The sequence below is a fragment of the Triticum aestivum genome, chromosome 2B, assembly GCF_018294505.1.
Source record: "Triticum aestivum cultivar Chinese Spring chromosome 2B, IWGSC CS RefSeq v2.1, whole genome shotgun sequence".
Lineage (NCBI taxonomy): Eukaryota > Viridiplantae > Streptophyta > Magnoliopsida > Poales > Poaceae > Triticum > Triticum aestivum.
In genome coordinates, this window is record NC_057798.1 from 280,958,606 (window position 1) to 280,966,798 (window position 8,193).

The 8,193-nt window shown below is 44.7% G+C and overlaps 1 long non-coding RNA gene across 2 annotated transcripts; it reads right to left on the reverse strand.

Moving 5' to 3' along the window:
- Positions 1–3,139: 3,139 nt before the first annotated feature.
- LOC123044748 (uncharacterized) lies at positions 3,140–7,170 on the reverse strand. Of its 2 annotated transcripts, XR_006420301.1 has the most exons (4): positions 6,317–7,170; positions 6,066–6,209; positions 5,347–5,983; positions 3,140–4,127 (listed from the first exon to the last, which is right to left on the reverse strand). It is a non-coding gene; the product is annotated as an uncharacterized lncRNA (long non-coding RNA). The 2 variants fall into 2 exon arrangements; XR_006420300.1 differs by lacking the exon at positions 3,140–4,127 and having other exon boundaries at positions 4,412–5,983; positions 6,317–7,162.
- Between the last annotated feature and the right edge of the window lie 1,023 nt (positions 7,171–8,193).

The window sequence follows — 8,193 nt, forward strand, 5'->3', positions numbered from 1 at the left end:
GAGGGGACACAAAGCTAACACAACCTTCACGATCCAACTGTCCTTCTCAAAGATGTTGATTCATTGCTTCATATTGATCTTGACGTCTTTGCTTTCGAGGTCTTCATCCAACACGATGACGTCAGAAAGAACTCTATCAGAAAGGATCATTGAAACTCTTCATACCAGGCTAAGGCAATTCACAAATGATTGTTTAATGAAGTTCCAAGAAATGGCATACCTAGTTTGAAAAGAGAGCTAGGATTTTGAGACAACTCGGCAATGGAAGGCACATTCCGATTGTTACCGAGGATATAGCCCACTGACTGAGCGTGCTCTCAAGAACTTGAGCATTTCCATATTCATCAAGGTCTTGCCAACAGTCATGCCGAGGATCCTGGCAACACATCTTACTACCATGATGAATAGTGATGGGCAATGCAAATGCAAAGGAAGTCAACACTTTCTCGGGTTTCACCTTAGCAAGGCCAAGGGAACGAAATCTGGATGATCGACCGAGAGACATTTAGCGTTATGCTTCTAATGTTATCCTTGATGTGCTAGCGTAACCCATTCATAGATATGGTTTGGTATCTAGAACATCAAGTAAAATGTCAGACTTCGGGAGCATAAGAATCCATAAGGAGTAACTACTGGAGTAAATCCTATGAAATTCTTATGGGGAGGTGGCCAACTTCCTCAATCAAGACACTGCAATAATAGGTCTCCCAGCTGGATGTGTTGGCTACGACATCCACTTTACCGGTTACAGAGAGACCGATACAATAGTTATTGGAAAACATTCCAACCATCATATCTGCCTGAGATTCATATCTGGTTGGTGTCAGGATATTCCAGACTCATTAAGTCTAGAAAGAAAAATGAAAGTTTGCAACACAATTCGACGAGATAACGTTGCAAGATTCTCGGGAAATATACTACGATAGTAAGCTCCAAAACATGAGCTGGTTCTGCTACATACATGTGAACACGCTGTCCCAGACAAGCATGACCACGTAGTAGTCTTATAATAAAACACTACCGAGTTCTGGTAGGGAAACCATCATTGCGGATAACGAAGTCCTTACATAAGTCATATGATTAGCTCTTATGAAGAAACTTCTTCTCCTTCAACAATTCAATCAGTGGCTTGGTGTGCTAGGGACACATATAAAATGGAGGTAGCGAGCCTATCAAAACACAGAATACTTCGCACATGCATGACTGACTTGAGATGGTTTCAGAGGAGGCAGCATTGACTTTCTCGAATTCACGGCGACCACTTGCATCAAATGCACATGAATTTGAAGAGTTCAGTTCTTTCATTCGAACATAGGCTTCATGAACGGAACATGAAGACATTGCTTATAAAGTTTTCAACACTAGCTTAATGTTCAACAAAATCATGGAGGAGATAAGGATGTTGTCGATGGGCTCAACAACAATTCATCCTGGTTTCCATGAAGATGGAATTCCTTAATTATGAGAACAAGTGAGAGCATTGGTCAGACCAAAGGATATAATGGTGTATGCTCGAGGGATCAAACCACGAGTAAGACAACATTAAGAACATCATTGGTTCTGATTTGATTTGACGATAGCCCATACTCAAATCAAAGATTGGGTAAGATGATAGGTCCATAAACTGACCACGGGGTCAATAGATGAAAATACCATCTTTCTTCAACACACATACAAGATATCCCTTAAAATGAACTAAGCTAGGCAAGCTTTTATCATCCAACTCTCCAAGTTGTTGTTTAGCTTAACCAACTAGCTCAGGGTATCCAACACAGATTCTTGGAGAAGGGGTGGTTATAAGAAACCAACTTGATCACGAGCTCAACATAACAGTCAGGGGACAACCTGGTGATACTTCCGAGAAGATATTCGGAAAATCACGAACCACTGATATGTTACTAAACTCGAGAACAATCTTGCTTTCAGGGCAAGACGATATGATCGGAAGAGCAAGGAATTAACATAATCCAAACTCATTGATCGAAGGTGCACCAGGAAAATGGACTAGGTAGCACGATCAATCTTAGAATGATGATTCCATAACCAACATACTAAGAATGACATTATCGTCATTTAATCACTAAGCAACATGGTTGCTAGGAGTATTGATTTCACGCACCATGATTCACTTGTCACCAATCTGGTTACAATAACACGAGAACTAAGGAATGAACAATGATGGCAAGAAGTATCACTGCGTCAAGGGTTCATAGGATGGTGTGCAATTCCCATGATATTCTTCATATAAAGCTGGTAATACTCCAAGGTAGAATAGAACAAAAGTTGGATTAGCATTTTGATCTACGGAATACAATTGCTTTGTCCAAATCCTAAAAATGGATAAGGTACTGGAGTTTGTTTTTCCTGGTCATTCCTAAATAGAATGGCTTGATGGACCACAAGGGTAAAAGGCATCGATGAACGAATGCATGCATACCCTTGACTATCAATTGATAGACGATGCCCAGAAAACAGCTAAAGAGGGACGACCCAAAAGAACAATATGATTTTCTGAGTTGTGGATGCATGGATTAGCATGTCGAACGGTTCAACATGTTTCTTCCGGATCCCATGCAGAAAGGTAGAACTGGCAGGGTCACAACATTGAATCGAGAACTCGTCAAGAGCACAATAGTTGTGATCTTTGGGATTAGCGAGGAACTTCCGCCGTAAGCAGTTCATGGTATTTTGAAGAAGGATATACCACAAACCTCAAGGACTATTACAAAGTTTACTAATAACCTGAAGGAACGAGCAAACATTATCTACATGAAGTAGCTAGAGTGATTCTCGGGTTCAAAAACCAGGTATAAGAATGCCTACTAACTAAATGGCATCACGGGATGCTTTCGAGAATGATGGCCAAAATCATCACACTGGGACACTAAACATGGCTAGATTACTAGATGGTTCTATAAGATACCTAGGGTCACCGAGTACGCCATCGTGGTCAGTGCGTCCCCAGGAGACGAACGCGACCAACCCCGGCCCCTGCCGTGCACCGTAGCCCCTTCTCCCCTCCCCGCCGAACTCCGGCTGCCGCCCAAGTGCTCGCCACCGTCGATCTAGGCCGTCTCCAGTGAAACGGAGGGCACCAGTGGATGCGCGCTAGCACCAACTCCTCGCAGATGGTCTTCGCCACCCATTGGTCGCCGGAGACGCAATCCCGCAGCCCGCCGCCGCGTCTGGCCTCGCCGGCGTCGAGTCACCGATGGGGTTAGCCCCGGTTAACTAGGTTTGACCCCGTTGACCAGGGTTTGACCGCCCTGGGTCACTGACGCGTGGGGCCAGCCCTGTTAACTAAACTAGTTTAGGTTAAATTAAATTAGGACCGCGCTGGCTTAGGGGAACTCACCGGTCTACTCTACTGGATCTAGGAGGAATTCCAGCCCGTAAGCTTCCATCGCCACAGCGTCATCAGAAAGAGCGGCCGCCGCACACGCCATACGCACGGGGTACCTCCCACCCCTGGTCGGTCTCACTATTCCTCGGTCGCCGTCCACTGCCGTGCTAGCTGGGACAGCTCAGGTTTGCCGAAACGACCTGGACCTATTTCTCTAGCGTTCTGTTCCACGGCCCACAGACCACTCCTAACGGATGGACGCCGCGAGCTACAAAAAAGGCCCACAAGAGCACACTGTAGGAGGTTGTATAGATCGCGTATACGCATTTTTCCCTGCTTGGACTCTGTCGCGCGTGTCAGACTTTCTACGATCCCAATGCACCAGCGGAAAGCTCAGATTTCGGGCTCATCTGAGCCCGAGCACCAAATCACCACGTCCCAGTTAGGATCCCTACTCTTTAACATATACCTAATATCCAAACTTTCAACTATTAGGAACTAATGCATATTTGTATGTAATTAGCTGCACGTACAATATATTCCTTCATTTGAAAACACTTGTCCTTTTCACCTCTCAAGTTTTAGTTAATTAATCAGTCACATATAATTGTCAGAATATATACATACATGAACATACTCTAGGACAAAAGGCCCTTCTACATAGAACTGCGTGAACATACTCTAGGACATGGCATCGTGCTTCGTCAGGAGGGAAGGGATTCCCGGAGCAGGCAAGAAGCTACAGCAAGCTCCTCTGTCATCGCTTTCACATCCTCCATGTACACTTATGTGAAGAACAAAAGGCACAAATCATAAGCTTCTTAACTTACATTTGGCATCTCGTACTGCTAGTGCTAAGAAAGTACACCTGAAAGCTATCTTCCTCCCCTAAGCACTCCTTGTGCATTTATACAAACAGCTAGTGCTCGCATCTCCAATCTCAAAGGCAAATCGAGATAATTAGAGAGGGAGAGGGAGAGAGAGGGAGAGAGAGAGAGAGAGACAGAGAGAGAGAGATTGATTTTGTAGGGGACTCACAAGCACACTTAGGCGTCAAGAATGTCTATGAATTGGACATAAAACATTTATATATTGGCAGAGTATGGTGTAAAAAGGCACACTGAACAGAACAAGAAAATGTGTTTTTCTTATGGTTTGCAACGCTCATTGTGCACTATAAAAACAGTGTGTAAGCCATTGACCATAGCAAGAGCAGCTACTTGAATTTTTATCTTAGTAAATGAAATAGAGTGAATTGAATGAGTGAAGCCCTTGGCTAGATCAACAAACCATTTTTATAAAGCAAATGTAAAGGAAGATGCCTACAAAACATGGCTTGGAACTGAACAATGTGCATTTACTCAAGCTGAAGATAGTTGCATAGTAACCAAACACTGGACTACTAATCCTTGTTTGAATTTTCCTTATCAGCTGTCCTTAAAATGGTTGCTTCACCATACAAAACTATTAAGCTTTCATTATCTTCACAACTATATCTATCTTCTGCATATGGTGACTTATAGACAACAAAAGATTAAGAGCGGAAAAACAATCAATAAAGCATGGGAAAAAACTCACAAAATTATGCAAACATGTCTTTAGATTTAACAAGGGATGTAGGTTTAGATTAATTAAGGACATGAACAGTCAGCTTGTTGTTGAAAGATTTGAAGAAAATAATTGCTGAGGAAATGAAATGCTTCCAGGATTTCATATAGAACTGTTTGCTAGTGCTATGTGTGTCGTGATGCTAACGTAGGCATGTTTATCGCTTTGGGATAAGAAGTGTATTTGGCCCAGGGAAATATTTAGGCAAGGATTGATCTGCAAATTTGAGGTAGAAAAATGTTTATTTTCCTAGGTACTGACTCGCAAGTGGTCTACAAATTCAGTGAATAAAGAAATGTAGATCAAACACGAGATCCTAATGTCAGACACCACTAATTATATTGAACGAAATAACATTCTTTCTTGGTTGAAATCAGCAAGGAAGTAGTACGTACCTTAGAAAGGTCTCCTCAGCCTGAGGGCACACGAGTAAGGTGGCCCCTGAAAAAGAGGAGTTCATACTCCATGCATCCGTCCAGTATATCCGTCTAGTATCCTTTATTTGTTGTTTACTACTCTGTCCCCATACTTGTACATGGTATTCAATCATAGCTTGTCGTGTAGCTTGTGGTTGGATTTGATGACGCATGTTTAGGGAGATCCTACTGACAGACACCACCGATTATATTGAGAAATGTCAGTGTTCTTTTTAGAATCATGTAACCATGGATGTTCTACTGATGCAATCAACAATGCCACAAAATAAACAGTGAAATTGTCTGATGCAATTATTAAAACCTTGCAAGTTAATTATCAATTGGCCATGGCTATGGCATAAAAAAGACATACCCGAATGTAAGACTGAATTCACCATTATGAGAGAGAGAAAACATTCTGTATGCTATTACACAATGGGAAAGGTAATATCATAATGCTCACTGAATACTTGTGTTGCAGTAAACCGTGTGATTGGATTTCGATCCAGCATCTGCCGAACAAAGTCTTTAGCAGGCTCAGATACCCTGGGCCTTGGGTCGCTTTTGAAATCTACCACAGAGCACATAATTGCTTGTGCTACTCCCTGTTCAGAATCTGCACAACATCACAACAATTTGTAAGGTGATTTATAATTTCTTCACAACATATATTCTGTCCAATCAAGGAAAGTAAGTACCTTCCAAAAATGTTTGCACACCACAAAGAAGTATGTAAAGTATAACTCCTACAATCCAGACATCGATTTCAGGGCCATAGTTGTGCTTTAATACCTCAGGGAGCATGTAGTATGGACTGGCTACAATTTTAGTAAAACGCTCACCTGCACATAGAAGCCTTCACATGTGAGAAGCATTTATGCAAACACGTGCTGTGCGACTTGTTCTACTGATCAAAGAGAACCAACAAAAGAGGAGAAAATTCAGTAACCTGTAAGCTAAAGATGAGCAAAAACGGATACCACATGGATGCCCTCTTCCGCCCCGCACTGCCTCCCTCTTTCTCGGCCAGCTTCCGGTATCTACTGTTCAGCCACCGTTGTTTCTCCCATCATCCTTGTTGCCGGCTCCATTTTATTTTCAGCTGCAAGGCCTTGTCATTTTGTCAAGCATATATAGATACAAAGGAAAACTAACCTTGGATTGGAAATCCTAAGGGAGGAAGAATGGAAGGCGCCTGACTGAAGTGGCCCGTGGGCATCGGCGGTGTTGGCTCTTTCTTCCCCATCTTCCTCGATGTGGATCACTCAGCTAGCTCCAAAGATGAGGAGATGGTGAGAAGAGAAGGGAAGGAGGAGGGGCACATTAGTGGTCGAGAGCAGGAGAGGAGGAGAGATGCGAATGGATGAATGACTGATGCCGGCCGATAACTATCTCCCATCCGCCGCTGCACCTCCCTCTCCTCTTTCCTCTCTCCTTCCTTCTCTCTCCCTCATCTTCCTTCTCTCCTTCAAGGACCGGTCCATGGCCCCGTCATCCACGAGGTAACCGCGACATGGTGGAGCAGCAGGCACCGCGCGACGCAAGAGAAGAGGGAATCAAGGGCGCAAATTTGGTTGAAGGAGCGGCGGGCACGACAGCCGACCGGAGGACCTTGCGAGGCGCTGGATCTCGTCGGCGGCAACTCTCCTAGTGCTGCGCCTGTTGATGAGGGAGGAGGGGCGGCAATCTCCTGGCGCTGCGGCTAGTCATGAGGGAGGAGGGAGATGGTGCGACGGTGGGGAGATATTTGGACTTTTGCCACTTTGTTGGTGGGGCTTCGCAGATTTGCCAGTCTAGAGATTTGATTCGCACAATTGCCACTTCAGTCGTTGCATCCTTGATTAGTATACCATTAGCCCTGTTTTGATTGTTTTTTCACATTAACATGCTAGTGAAAAGGGCACTGATAGGCGCCGGTGCCCCGGCCTAAATTTGGGCCGGTCGCACGGCAGCCGCACGATTAGCGCGTCATCGACCGTCTGTTTTGCCAGCTGGCCCACGCCCTTCGTTGACTTCGTCTTTCACCACCGCGATCCCTCTCTGCGAGTAGTTTCCCGCCCCGCCGACCACCCCGCCGGCTGCAAACCTCGAAGCAGGTCGCGCCTCGCGCGACCCCTCCCCCCGCAGCGCAGTTAGGCGCCTTCCCCTCGTCGCCGGTCGTCGCCCGGCTCCAGCGGGACACCGTCGCTCCCTCCCCCCAGCGTCCGCCGTCGACAATGGGGAGGACGCCGTGGTTCGCATCCAAAACAACGGTTGTAGCAAAAAAAATGCTCTGCTTCCAGCAAACTTGAAAACGCTGGTATCAAAAATTGGAAAAATGAACGTTTTTTTTTTGCGGGTGAAAAAATGAACGTTGTTTAAGCAAAAATCAAAGATGCCGGTTGTAGCAAAAAATGAAGCTCGTTCCAGCAAATCTAAAGGCATGTGGTAGCAAAAATGCAAAATTTTGGCGTTGTACCAACAAAACCAAATAAAACAGTGGTAGCAAAAAATGTTGATTGTTCCAGCAAAAAAATATTATGGTGGTAGCAAATAGAGTAAATTGGGCATGATTCCAACAAAACCAAAAAAATGATGGTAGCAAAAAATGTTGATGGTTCCAGCAAATACATATTACGGTGGTAGCAAAAAACTAAAAATTGAACGATGATGGTTCCATCAAATCAAAACGCCTGTAGTAGCACAATTAGGCGCTGGTTCGAACATCTAGTCGCCGTGGTTGTAGCACTTGTCGGGGCACGGCCATCCACCCCGTTGCTTGCCCGTGGTCGTGGTCACCCACCCGTCGCAGCTCCTCTGTCCACCGGTTGCAGCTCCCGACGAGAC